Source organism: Bubalus bubalis, chromosome 1 (assembly GCF_019923935.1).
Source record: "Bubalus bubalis isolate 160015118507 breed Murrah chromosome 1, NDDB_SH_1, whole genome shotgun sequence".
Taxonomy (NCBI): Eukaryota; Metazoa; Chordata; class Mammalia; order Artiodactyla; family Bovidae; genus Bubalus; species Bubalus bubalis.
Window position 1 is genome coordinate 166,709,422 of NC_059157.1, and position 14,098 is coordinate 166,723,519.

Genomic DNA, 14,098 nt, shown 5'->3' on the forward strand with positions numbered 1-14,098 from the left:
AATAACAGAAACAGAAATAAGACAACGTGATTCTGGATAAATAAAAAATGCTAATCAAAGAACAATGATTTTATGAAATAAATGCACAATGTCAAAGGCAGATATTAAATTCAAGACACATGGGGCTTCTAAATAGAAGTCTTTGAATAACTATAAAACAACACATTTATGTAAGGATAGAGTAACTGATTTGCAGTCTTGGGAAGAGCAGACAAGAATAAATCATATCAAGGATGTAAGCATTTTCTTTGAGAAGAACACAATTTACTAGATATATTGCCGGGAAAGTAAGTTCTCCTGAGGTGGCTGCACTAATGTTCATTTATCCAAACAATTAAAATAAATTTTAAACTATTTTTAAGAAAATTATTTTCAAAGCAAAAATTCATTAAGCATACTAGTTTCATGTTGTGGCACTGGAATAATCTGCCACAAATTTAATGCCTTAAAACAACATACATATTTTCTGTTACTGTTCTGGAAGCTAGAAGTCTGAAGTCAGCTTTACTGGATCAAAGTCAAGGTGCTGACAAATTGCATTTCCTTCTGAAGGCTCTAAGGGACAATCCATTTCTTTGTCTTTTCAGCTTCTGGAAGTCATCTGCATACCTTGGCTGGTGACTCCTTCCCTCACACCACTCCAGCTTCTTACTTCCATCACCTGTTTCCTACTTGTGACCTTCCTGCACCCCTCTTATAAGACTCATATGATTATACTTATGGCCCATTGGGATTATCCAGGATGGCTAGGTATTGAGTTATGTCCCCCCAAATTCACATGTCAATTGAGTTCTCAACCCTCATACCTTAGAACATTACTTTATTTAGAAATCAGGCCACTGAATCATTAAGGTGAGATCATTAAGGGAGGCCCTAATGCAACATGATTGATGACGTATTATAAAGAGAGGAACTTTGGACACAGAGACAAAACACCCTGAGCACAGGGAAAACACCATGTGAAGATCAAGGAAATGATTGGGGTGATGCGTCTTCAAATCATGGGACACCTGATTGCCAGCAAACCACCAGAAGCTAGGGGGGAAGCATGGAACAGATTCTGCCTCAGAGTCCACAGAAGGAACCAATTCTGCCAACACCTTAATCTCCAACTGCCAGACTTCAGGACTCTGAGACAATGAACATCTGTTTTTAAGAAACCCAGTTTGTGGTACTTTGTTACATTAGCCTTAGAAAACTAATACAACAATAATTTCCCATTTCAAATCCTTAATCATATTTGCAAATTATTTTGCCATATAAGGTAACATTCATAAATTCCAGGGATTAGGGAGTAGGTATCCTTGGAGAGTCTTTATTCAGCATGCTTATTGACAGACCATTTTAAATACTGGATGATATGGCTTAAATAAAACATTCCTTTCTCTCAAGATTCACTACTTATAGCTAGAAATCCAAGTGTCAAGTGGATTATTTGCAGGGACTTCTATGGACCTGGCATTGTGCCTGATATTTTAAAGAGGAAAATGAAGCTTGAGTGAAGTACATTTTCAGTATCACAAAACTATTCCTAAAATTATCCCTTGCCAAAAACAAGTGATGCTTTGGCTTAATCTATTTTCCAGATTCACTACATTGAATGAACAAATTAATTTCAGAAAAATAGGGTAACTTATTTGATTGCATTTCAGTAATAATAGTCACTTATAACTAACACTATATCTCAATAAGTCATTCAGAATTCTGCATAGAAAGTAAAATCATTTATTGTTTTATTATATTATTACATAATTCTAGTATTCCCAGATATATACAATCTTTGCAGATTTTTATATTATACAGAAAACTTGCATATGTTTATAGAAATACCAAGGAAGATCAACTCAGGAAATATAAACCTGTCAGTAACTTCATCATGTGGTAGTTTGTTTTTTCAAATCTATTTATATACAGTTGATTATTTTTAATCTCTCAACTCCCCTTCCAAAATGTCAAAATCGATACTCCCGTATGTCATTTGCAAAAGAAGGCACAAAATAAAAACCACTGTAGGCATTTCAAGCAGAAAGGTATTAAGTTTAGGGAAGTAAGTGCTTATAAATTTATTGGAAGGGCTAGAGAATCAGAAATCTCAATGTCTCCATGGTATTTTAGCAGGCAGGAGGCTACTGTTACTACTAAAGATACTACCTTTCATCCATACCAAATTGAACATTAGATACTGAATGTAAAATCAGGACCCTGTCTTCCTACCTAAGTATTCACAACTCCACTACCTTGCTTGTCAACTGCTACAGCAGCAAAAGTATACCTTTTCTTTCCATTTTTCATTTTTCATATAAATTTAAATAATGACCGGAATCTAATCTGCATTTAGACATCTAACTGTGATATAACATATAAGCTGTCAAATTATTTCAGTCATTGAAGTAAAGAGATAGTAAAAATATATAAATGAGAAGAGAAAGACAGGAGTCTGAGGCTTTAGTGAGAAGAGACCAACAATTTCCAGATTAATAGAAAACAGACATTTTATACAGCAAGAACTAAGCAAGAACAAAGCTTTTGCCTGAAACTATGAAACTATGTTCATCAAATCTAGAAATACCTTAAAGAAAATAGTCATATTTTAGTCTGCTGCTGCTGCTAAGTTGCATCAGTCATTTCTGACTCTGTGCAACCCCATAGACGGCAGCCCACCAGGCTCCTCTCTCCCTGGGATTCTCCAGGCAAGAACACTGCAGTGGGTTGCCATTTCCTTCTCCAATGCATGAAAGTGAAAAGTGAAAGTGAAGTTGCTCGGTCGTGTCCGACTCTTAGCGACCCCATGGACTGTAGCCTACCAGGCTGCTCTGTCCATGGGATTCTCCAGGCAAGAGTACTGGAGTGGGTTGCCATTGCCTTCTCCAATTTTAGTCTACTGCACTCTAAAAATTTCAAAAAATTAGGGTAAGTGATCCATTCCCAAGACACACTGCATCCTCTATAAACTAGCATTGGATGAGGAGTTCAGGGTGGAAAGCAGACATGAGGCACTCTGTGCTAGGGGGAAAAACTGGCAGAACAGGTCTTCAGATAGGTAGATATTTTCAGGACCTGATTTTATAAGCCCAATTATTATATTTCTCCATATCTAGAAAAAGCATTAAAATCCTTCATGGTAATGACTGTGCCTCATGATTAGTGAGTTCAGTTCAGTTCAGTTCAGTTGCTCATTTGTGTCCGACTCTTTGCAACCCCATGAACTGCAGCACGCCAGACCTCCCTGTCCATCACCAACTCCTGGAGTTCACCTAAACTCATGTGCATTGAGTTGGTGATTCCATCCAGCCATCTCATCCTCTGTCGTCCCCTTCTCCTCCTGCCCGCAATCCCTCCCAGGATCAGGGTCTTTTCCAATGAGTCAACTCTTGGCATGAGGTGGCCAAAGTACTGGAGTTTCAGCTTTAGCATCAGTCCTTCCAGAGACACCCAGGAATAGTCTCCTTTAGGATGGACTGGTTGGATCTCCTTGCAGTCCAATGGACTCGCAAGAGTCTTCTCCAGCACCACAGTTCAAAAGCATCAATTCTTCAGCGCTCAGCTTTCTTCACAGTCCAACTCTCATATCCATACATGACCACTGGAAAAACCATAGCCTTGACTAGACGGACCTTTGTTGGCAAAGTAATGTCTCTGCTTTTCAATATGCTATCTAGATTGGTCATAACTTTCCTTCAAATGAGTGAGTGTCTTTTAATTTCATGGCTGCAATCACCATCTGCAGTGATTTTGGAGCCCCCAAAAATAAAATCTGACACTGTTTCCACTGTTTCCCCATCTATTTCCTGCCGGGGACCAGCCCCGGCTGATCCAGGGTATTCGAAGGAGAGACGGCTAGGCGAGGGTCAGGGAATAACTGCTTAATTACACTTTAATTAAGGATACAAAGAGTAATAGAATAAGGATAGCTCAGTGAGGAAATTCAGTGGAGAAAAGCGGCTGAAATAAGGATAGCTCAGTAAGAAAATTCAGTGGAGAAAAGAAGCTGAGTGGCTTGGTTTACGCGGAAAATCAATATAACCCGTGACACCAGGTTAGCTCTGACCACGGAGGCCGCAGGCGCCCTCTCGAATAGCGGAAGGTGCCCCACCTTAGACACCTTCTCGAGTGGGTCTTAGAAGCCCAGGCAAATAAATGGTCGCAGAGGACATCCACGCTCCAGATGGACGCTCAGCCAGAAGTTAAAGGGAAGAATGACATGGGGAGACCAAGTTTCAGTGAACAAGGCCCGCACTTTATTTTCCAAAGTAGTTTTTATACCTTAAGTTATGCATAGAGGATAATGGGGGAAGGGGTAGAGTCATGCAGCAAGCCAGGCTTTTTTCCTGTAAACTTATCATATGCAAAAGTTCAGGTGATAGACATCATCTTCTGGCCCGGAGGCCTGTTAACATTTTAAGAAACTTATCTTTCTCTAAAGGTGATTATTCCAAAGTCAGGCGCCAGCCTTCCAAAAAGCATTGAACAAAGCTGCATTTTACATTTCTATACACCCATTATATCAATCAATACACTGCCAAGGACACAGTAGGTAAGGAGTATGGAGACTTAGCAGCAAACATTGGCCCAACAAGTGAAAAACCCTTCACCAATACATTTTCTAATCAATCTTTTAACTACTCAAAGGAATCTGTGTTTAGGCAGTTTAGAACATCTCCTGCCTCTCACAGTTGGGAGGCTCTGAACAATCACATGTGGCCGGAAAAAACCCATTCAGGCAGGCTAGAGGATTTCCAAAGGAGTTTGTAGGTTGAAACACTGTCACATCCAGGAATTATTAACTGGAGCTGTGAGCTAACTCTTTTTTCAGAGAGAGGTAGTGGGGGACAGCCCCCCGTAAAGTCAGAGGTGTAGGTGAAAGCACAAAGCAGAAAGTAGGCAGACTCTGGTTTTGGGGGTAGATGCTCGAGAATTTCCAGGGGGACTCCTGAGGCTCGATCCCGCCTTTGCGTATGCCGAGCCTCCTTCCTCATGACCTTTGTCATGGGCGGAGTGCCTCACGCCGGCTCCCGGAAGTGATAGAATTCCAGTTGAGCTATTCCAGATCCTCACTCAATATTCAATATGCCGGCTCCCAGCAATTTCCCAAGAAGTGATGGGACCAGATGCCATGATCTTCGTTTTCTGAATGTTGAGCTTTAAGCAAACTTTTTCACTCTCCACTTTCACTTTCATCAAGAGGCTTTTGAGTTCCTCTTCACTTTCTGCCATAAGGGTGGTGTCATCTGCATATCTGAGGTTATTGATATTTCTCCCAGCAATCTTGATTCCAGCTTGTGCTTCTTCCAGCCCAGCGTTTCTCATGATGTACTCTCCATAGAAGTTAAATAAGCAGGGTGACAATACAGCCTTGACATGCTCCTTTTTCTATTTGGAACCTGTCTGTTATTCCATGTCCAGTTCTAACTGTTGCTTCCTGACCTGCATATAGGTTTCTCAAGAGGCAGGTCAGGTGGTGTGGTATTCCCATTTCTTTCAGAATTTTCCACAGTTTATTGTGATCCACACAGTCAAAGGCTTTGGCATAGTCAATAAAGCAGAAATAGATGTTTTTTCTGGAACTCTCTTGCTTTTACGATGATCCAGTGGATGTTGGCAATTTGATTTCTGGTTCCTCTGCCTTTCCTAAAACCAGCTTGAATATCTGGAAGTCCACAGTTCATGTATTGCTGAAGCCTGGCTTGGAAAATTTTGAGCATTACTTTACTAGTGTGTGAGAGGAGTGCAATTCTGCAGGAGTTTGAGCATTCTTTGGCATTGCCTTTCTTTGGGATTAGAATGAAAACTGACCTTTTCCAGTCCTGTGGCCACTGCTGAGTTTTCCAAATTTGCTGGCATATTGAGTGCAGCACTTTCACAGCATCACCTTTCAGGATTTGAATAGCACAACTGGAATTCCATCACCTCCACTAGCTTTGTTTGTACTGATGCTTCCTAAGGCCCATTTGTCTTCACATTCCAGGATGTCTGGCTCTAGGTGAGTGATCACACCATCATGATTATCTGGGTCATGTACAGTTTGTACAGTTTTTCTGTGTATTCTTGCCACCTCTTCTTAATGTTCTGCTTCTGTTAGGTCAGTACAATTTCTGTCCTTTATCGAGCCCATCTTTGCATGAAATATTCCCTTGGTATCTCTAATTTTCTTGAAGAGATCTCTAGTCTTTCTCATTCTGTTGTTTTCCTCTATTTCTTTGCATTGATCACTGAGGAAGACTTTCTTATCTGTCCTTGATATTCTTTGGAACTTTGCACTCAAATGGGAATATCTTTCCTTTTCTCCTTTGCTTTTCACTTCTCTTCTTTTCACAGCTATTGGTAAGGCCTCCTCAGGCAGCCATTTTGCTTTTTTGCATTTCTTTTCCATGGGGATGGTCTTGATTCCTGTCTCCTGTACAATGTCATGAACCTCTGTCCATAGTTCATCAGGTACTCTATCTATCAGATCTAGTCCCTTAAATCTATTTCTCACTTCCTCTGTACAATCATAAGGGATTTGATTTAGGTCATACCTGAATGGTCTAGTGGTTTTCCCTACTTTCTTCAATTTCAGTCTGAATTTGGCAATAAAGAGTTCATGATATGAGCCACAGTCATCTCCTGGTCTTGTTTTTGCTGACTGTATAGAGCTTTTCCATTTTTGGCTGCAAAGAATATAATCAATCTGATTTCAGTGTTGATCATCTGGTGATGTCCATGACCAGCAAAATCTTCTACAAAAAATTTGTGCTTGATTTCATGTACTCCCCCTTTACCAAAATCACATATATGCTGTCCTTCCCCCTGCCTCTTTGGAGCAGTTTCTCAGAGCTATCTGAAGTGCTGTTTCCCTGGCTGCAGTCCTCATTTTCCCCAAACAAAACTTAACTTGCAGCTCTGACATTGCGAATTTTTTTTAAGTCAACAGAGATATATGCCTAAAGGTAGGTTTATTTCTACTTCTCTGCCAGACCTGCATCCCTAAAAACAGCTTCAATTTTGCCCCTGACCTATTGAAAAGTCAGTGCTTCTTCAGAGGTAGGGTACAAGATGGACTCAGACAGAACCTAGTGATCTGACAAGAGGCCTATCAGCAAATGAAGGGAGTATAGATTTCCCTTCATTCCCCATATGGACTTTTAGCTAAGAAGTTATTTTGTTCCTCAATGAGGAAACATATATTCAAGTCAGAATTTCTCACATTTAAAATTCAGGTTTCCTTTGAGCAAAAATAAAAATCTTGTACTACTGTTAATGATATCTGAATTCTTCAGAAATCAGTACTGTGGAGCCCTATACCAAGGTCACAGGAAAAAAATCACCAGAATTAACCAAGCCCCATAGCAACTGTTGCCATGAGCTTCCAAATCTAAATGAGCCAGTTCTTCAACTCCATATTAGGTAAAATACCCTGTTACCCACCCTATAGCATTCTACCAACCACCTAATGCTACCCTTCCAGCAGGAATTCCCTCTGTCTTGAGGCTATAAAAATTGGTGACTAGCTTAGGCTCTCCCTTGGGCTGGTCTGCTGTTCTAACAGCATATCCCACTCTAATAAATTCTATTCTCTCATTCTGCCTCATGTCTGGAAATTCTTTTCCAATACACACACAGACCAAGGCATGTACCAAAATCAATGCAAAGATAATTTTCAAGAGTAACACAGCACATCTTTAATTTTGAATATGAAGATTTTAACTGGCTGATTAAACTCTGAATAATGGAGCACAGCCTTACCTTAACTGATATCAAAACCAAGTCTATTGTGCTTCCAGTTTGTAAATGATCTCAGTGTCAATGGCATGTTAACAAACCTAGTTGGGTAATTTGAATATGCAATTTAAAATGAGGCTTGTACTCCAGGTTGTCTTCAAGTTGCTTCCCTAAGGGAGTGCAAAGAGGGAGGAAACAGGGCTGGAAGTGAACTTCCTCATCCTCACCGAGAACCACAGCCCTATATTATTTGTTATTATATTATTATTAGTCCATACTATTATTATTAAAGATAACATACATATTATTATCTTTTGCATTTAGCAAATGATATATTAATATGTTTAGTTTGTGTTGTGTTTAGAGCTAGTTATTCTCAAATACAGTATATTGTTCAATAAGCAAATCAATCAGTGGGATGCTTCCATGTTTCTGTAGCAGTTGGAGATGGCTGGCATCTCCTCTGATTGGTCAGTGCCCAGTCTGGAACAGTCAGTGCTTTATCAAAATGCTGTTAAATATTTTTAAAGTTGTCTTTGCCCAGAATATTTAGGCAGATAAATGAAGCTTAAAATAAAGAATAGAAATAATTCAAAATTTGTACAGGAATTTTGAAAATGGTAAAAGTGACATTTAAAAACCATGTGGCTAGATGAACTATTGAATATGTACTGCTGAGGCAAATGATCTGTCTTTTTAAAAATAAAACAGTGAAACTAAATATTGCTTATGGCTTACAAAACTCCACATTAATAAATACTTCTAGTGTGAACAATGAAACTATTAGGGGAAACAAGAACTGAAACCACCCACCCTGGCCAGGTACCATAATAACCATTTGCATGAGCTATTTTACAAGAGGTCCTGATAAGAAACAGGGAACTAACAAGCCACCACCAACTGGAAACATTTAGGAAAGGTCAAAAGAAGAGGACACGTGTCCCACCACCTCCCAGAATCCTCCACACTAGAATCTTTCTTGGCTGAGAGATGTGTGCATCACCAGGAATGATGCTGAGTCAGAATGATTGGCCAGAGATAACCCAGAAACCAATCACATCACCTTAAAAACCTGAGACTGCAAGCCACCTGGCAGAGCAGTCCTTTTGGGTTCCCTTAACCTCCGCCTCTCCACCCGGGTACCCTTTCCCAATAAAGTCTCTTAATTTTTCAGCATGTGTGTCTCCTCAGACAATTCGTTTCCCAGTATTAGACAACAGCCCCCTGTCAGGCCTTGGAAGGGGTCCTCCTTCCTGAAACAAAACAATAAATGTACACCAGAGGAAAGGATGATACATCTTATTAATAATCTCAGGGCTAGATAAGGCTAATCTAAGTTTATCACAGACTGCTGCTGCTAAGTCACTTCAGTCGTGTCCAACTCTGTGCGACCCCATAGATGGCAGCCCTAGGATTCTCCAGGCAAGAACACTGGAGTGGGTTGCCATTTCCTCTCCAATTTATCACAGACTACAGAAGCTATAAAAGAAAATATCAAGTCTGACTACCTAAATTTTTTTCATAAAGAAAAATAAAATACTACATACAAAGAAGAAAATTTATTAAATGTTTGGACTAATACTAAAATAAAAACAGCATCTGCTAATCAAAATTGAATAAAATTATAAAAACAAATAACCTGGTGTACACAATATAAAAAGGAAATGGTGAAACTAAAATTAACAATAGTTATATTGGAAAATTGTTAGATTTCAAATAATTATTCTTTTGTCATGACAAGTTTAAAGAGAGACATTATTGGAAAATGTGTGGTAGATATTTTTTAAAACTTTTGGAAAGTGTGTTAATTTTTCAGAGGTCAATTTGGACATGTTTATCAAAATTTTAAATGCTTAACCCAGCTTTTTCCACTTAAAAAAAATAAATAATAGGAAAAAAAAATTTCTGGAAGATATTCTCAAACAGGCATGTATGTATGCACACATACGCACAGTTGTTTGTGGAAGGGAACATGAAAGAAACCTAAGTGTCAGTGAACTGGGGACTAGTTAAATAAGTCATGATAAATCAATGTAATATTTTATTTTGTTGCCAAGAGAAAGAATAGGTAATCTTGTATGTATTTTCAGAAAAGGTAATAAAAATAATTTAGATGGAAGACAAAAACAAATAATGTTGCATGATCCATTTTAGTAAAAATATGTTTACATGTATATATTGTTAACAGTGGGAGATTCAATATTTTTACTTTATTCATGACCCTATTTTATGACATATTTGTTTATAAAAACTGAGAGTAACTTCAATTTTAAAAATTCTTTAAATTTTTTTAAAGACTATAAGATCTAGCAACACACTGGTCTTTATTCAAATCCTATTTCTCACACAGATTAACTATGAAATCTTTGACAAATTACTTACTTCTAAGCTTCTTTGGAGTTTGGAGGAGTTTGGGGGAGGATGAAATGTAATAATATACTTAAAGTGCTTATCCTAGATCCTGACATAAAATATTCAAAAAATGATAGCTGTTATTATACTGTTATCACCAGTTTCATGATGCTGCTATAAAATCTAAGGGTAGAAATATTATTCCAAGTTTGCTATAAGCAAATAAATGAACAGAGGAACCCAAATTATAATTGCAGTTAGTATTTTGAGACACTAAACAATATCTGTATTGTTTATTGGATAGTTTCTTTTTTTTAAATTTTATTTTATTTTTAAACTTTACATAACTGTATTAGTTTTGCCAAATATCAAAATGAATCCGCCACAGGTATACATGTGTTCCCCATCCTGAACCCTCCTCCCTCCTCCCTCCCCGTACCATCCCTCTGGGTCGTCCCAGTGCACCAGCCCAGTTTCTTAACTAAGCTTATTTCTCATGAGTTTCTCTCCATATTCTTAACAGATTTGAGGTAAACTTTATAAAATCATTAAATTTTTAAATAATTATCCATTATCTAGGGAACTGAAATAGGCAAACTAAAGAATTATGACAACAAAAGTTTTCATTTCATTCACACTGAAATTGTTTAAATTTACTATATGATTAGTTGTTCAGTTGTGTCTTTTTGTGACCTCATGTACTGTAGCCCGGCTCCTCTGTCCATGGGATTTTCCAGGCAAGAATATTGGAGTGGGTTGCCATTTCCTTCTCTAAATTTGCTATAAAGAAATAAATCACTAGATAGTGGCCAACTCTGTTTTACTTTTGGATGAATTGAAACAACTGAAGTAGTCACTAGCTATATTGTCACACAAAGAAACAAAGTAAGATTCTCTCTCAACATCTATATCTAAGATACTAGTTATTAAAATTGTTGAAAATAATTTCTACAAAAAGGAAGTTAGTATGCATTTTCTATGCCTCTTGTTACAAAAACTGATCAATCTCTAACTGCACAAACACCCTAACCAGGATTTTGAAGAAATTAAAACCCTCAAATTTTTTTCATTTGGAATTTTAAAGTTTAAGAAATTTTTGGCAAAATAAACAAGGGAATGGCTACCCACTCTAGTATTTTTGGGACTTCCCTGGTGGCCCAGGCAGTAAATAATTCACCTGCAATTCAGGAGACATGGGCTCAATCCCTGGGTTGGAGGATCCCCTGGAGAAGGTAACATCTACTCACTCCAGTATTCTTGCCTGGAGAATTCCATGGACAGAGGAGCACTGAGGGCTAGAGTCCATGGGATTGCAAAGAGTCGGACACGACTGAGCAACTAACACTTTCACTTTGGCAAAATAAACACTTTCCCTGATGGCAAAAAGCTGTTTTAAATTCCATCCCTGTCCCATTATGCTGCTAAAATACCTATGAATTTCAAGTGCAATATAATTGGCATTATAATAAATGATCTAGCAAAGTGTTATGGAACAGTAAAGAACACAGAGATATTATGTTCCATTGTTACTATGAATAGAACCACTCAGACACCAATTAACATCCCATTGCTATGATTACTTGTTATTGTTCTTGTTGCTCCAATCAAACTCACATATTTTTAGTTCATATTTTGATTCAAAAAGTTACGCTATAAAAGATTTACCATGAATGGAAACAAATATGAAATAAACAAAGCTAATCAAGTTTATAACCAGCGAGAATAATAGGAAAGGAAAATTAAATTGCTTTGCTTCAAGGAAAATCTTTTAGGAAACATTTGTTGAATAAACATTAAAGAAAGTTTCTATATGTTTCCTTACAGAATTGATACCTGGCTTATATTTTTCATACGTATGTCCTTTAATTTTTAATATATCCCAACTACTGTCTTCATATTGTCTTAATATTGTGTTTTGGTGGTTGGAGGGAGGGAAAAAATACATTTACCAAATATTTAAATAGAGCTCTTAATGTTTAAAGCATGTAGTGATAGATAATACCACTTATCAGTGGCAAATAAGTTTCAAAAGCAAGCAAAGTGACAATTTATGTGTAACACAAACACTGAAAATTTTGGTGGCACAGTAACATTAAATAAACAATGTCTTGACATTCATGACATTATAATGATTTAATCTAAAGAGTTATGTCTTTTAAAGATATTCTTTTTAATATATCTCTGCTATTCCCCACACTCTAAAATATGCTGTAGGAATTATTTTCTATGCAAGTATTTCAAATCCTTTTGGAACTGGATTTGAACTTTGAAATGCATCCGTGATGATTTATTGATTACTTTTAAGTCCTATGTAAGAAAAAAAAGATGATTAAGTGGAAGTTTGTCTCCAGTAATAATTTTTTGGTACCCCAGCTGACAAGTTTACACATTTCAGCTTTTAGAATGTTTGCGGGCATCCCCAGGATGCCTCTCCAGTGTGGAGGAGAGTTTAGTCCGACTCTAGGGTATTAGCACATGATGAAGGTAATATGTTTCCTGAGCTGAGGCTCACAAACAAAGCAGTTAAATCCCCATCACAAATGGCCAAATCGGGACTCATTACACTTTTCATAGGCCTGGATCTTTTTGTTTCTGAGTCTCTTAAACATTTATATAGGGCAATGAAATTTTCACAGAATTGGAGCCAGTTCTTTTAATGAAGAATGAGATACATTGCTTTGAAAAGTACAGTTTTCTTCTAAAAGTAGGAATATAATTTGAGGAGTAAACAACGAAGGGAGGAATGAAGAATTGACACTGCCTCCTTTGCTCCTGGTTAGAGCAGGGACTTTCCTCTTGAAACGCTGCTTATTTTGCCAAAGTTTTCATTTACTTATCAATTTTACACACTAAAGCCTACTGTATGCAGGCTTTGTGTGAGGAGTTGAGATAAGAAAGTGAGTATGACATGATATCAACTTACGAGGAGTTTAGCCTAACAGAAGAGAATAAATATAAGCATTGTTAATAACAATATTATAAATATTTCCATAAGATTATCTTGTAGATGTGCTGGACAGGGAGGCCTGGCATACTGCGATTCATGGGGTCACAAAGAGTTGGACACGACTGAGTGACTGATCTGATCTGATTGTTATAAAACAGTGTGATAGGATCTATAAAAAATAAGTAAAATGTACCTAACATTGTGGGGAGAGAGATAAATGGGCTGTTCAGTATTTAGACTGGGATGAATGGGAAGGTTGAGACAGAAGGAGGTGAGAATTTCCAGGTATAAAAGATGAGCTTTTTTCTGAAATTGGTTTTAAAGTTTGACATACTATGTGCAGCAAACATAATTTTCTAAGTGGGTGCTAATGCTATGACCTTTCCTATCTAATTTCCAACTTACTAGGCCAAAAACTTACCTCTAAATGGGAAAAGAAATGCCCACAGAAACATCAAAACAAAGATGTTAAACTTTTAATAAAGTAAAAATAATGTAAAATTGCAGATACATATTCATTATATATCATCTTTATAGACAGATCCATAGAGATAGAGAGTGAGAAAGAAAAAATGAAACTAGGAGAAAAAGAAAGAGAAGAAGGAGAAAGAGATAAATTTAGGAAGCCCTACTGGAAACTGAGTTGTCAGAGCTGGAAATGAATTCTGCCCAGTCAGTGATGAGTCTCTATAGTAGAGTATGTGCATTATGCTAACAGTGCTCTAAGGTCAAGAGCTATACTAACTCTGATAAACTTAAGTCGGATGTTTAAAGCAGAGCTAAAAACTATTACTCATTGAAAACTTACATGCTAAGATCTCTTGCAAAAATATCCTACATATGGTATCTTATTTAATCCTCAAAAATCCTTATGAAACAAGTTGTATTCTTTTACAAATAATGATATGGAAAGACTCAGTTACTTGCCCTAAGATAAAATGAATTATTAAGGGTAAGGAATCAGAGGTGATTTAAAAAGAAGATACTAAATCATGGGAAAGCACAGCTCATGCAAGGGACAGCAAAGTTTGTATAACTAGAACTTAGAATCTAGGACTGAAGAGGAATAAAAGGGAAATTGGGGAGGGGATATTCTGTAAA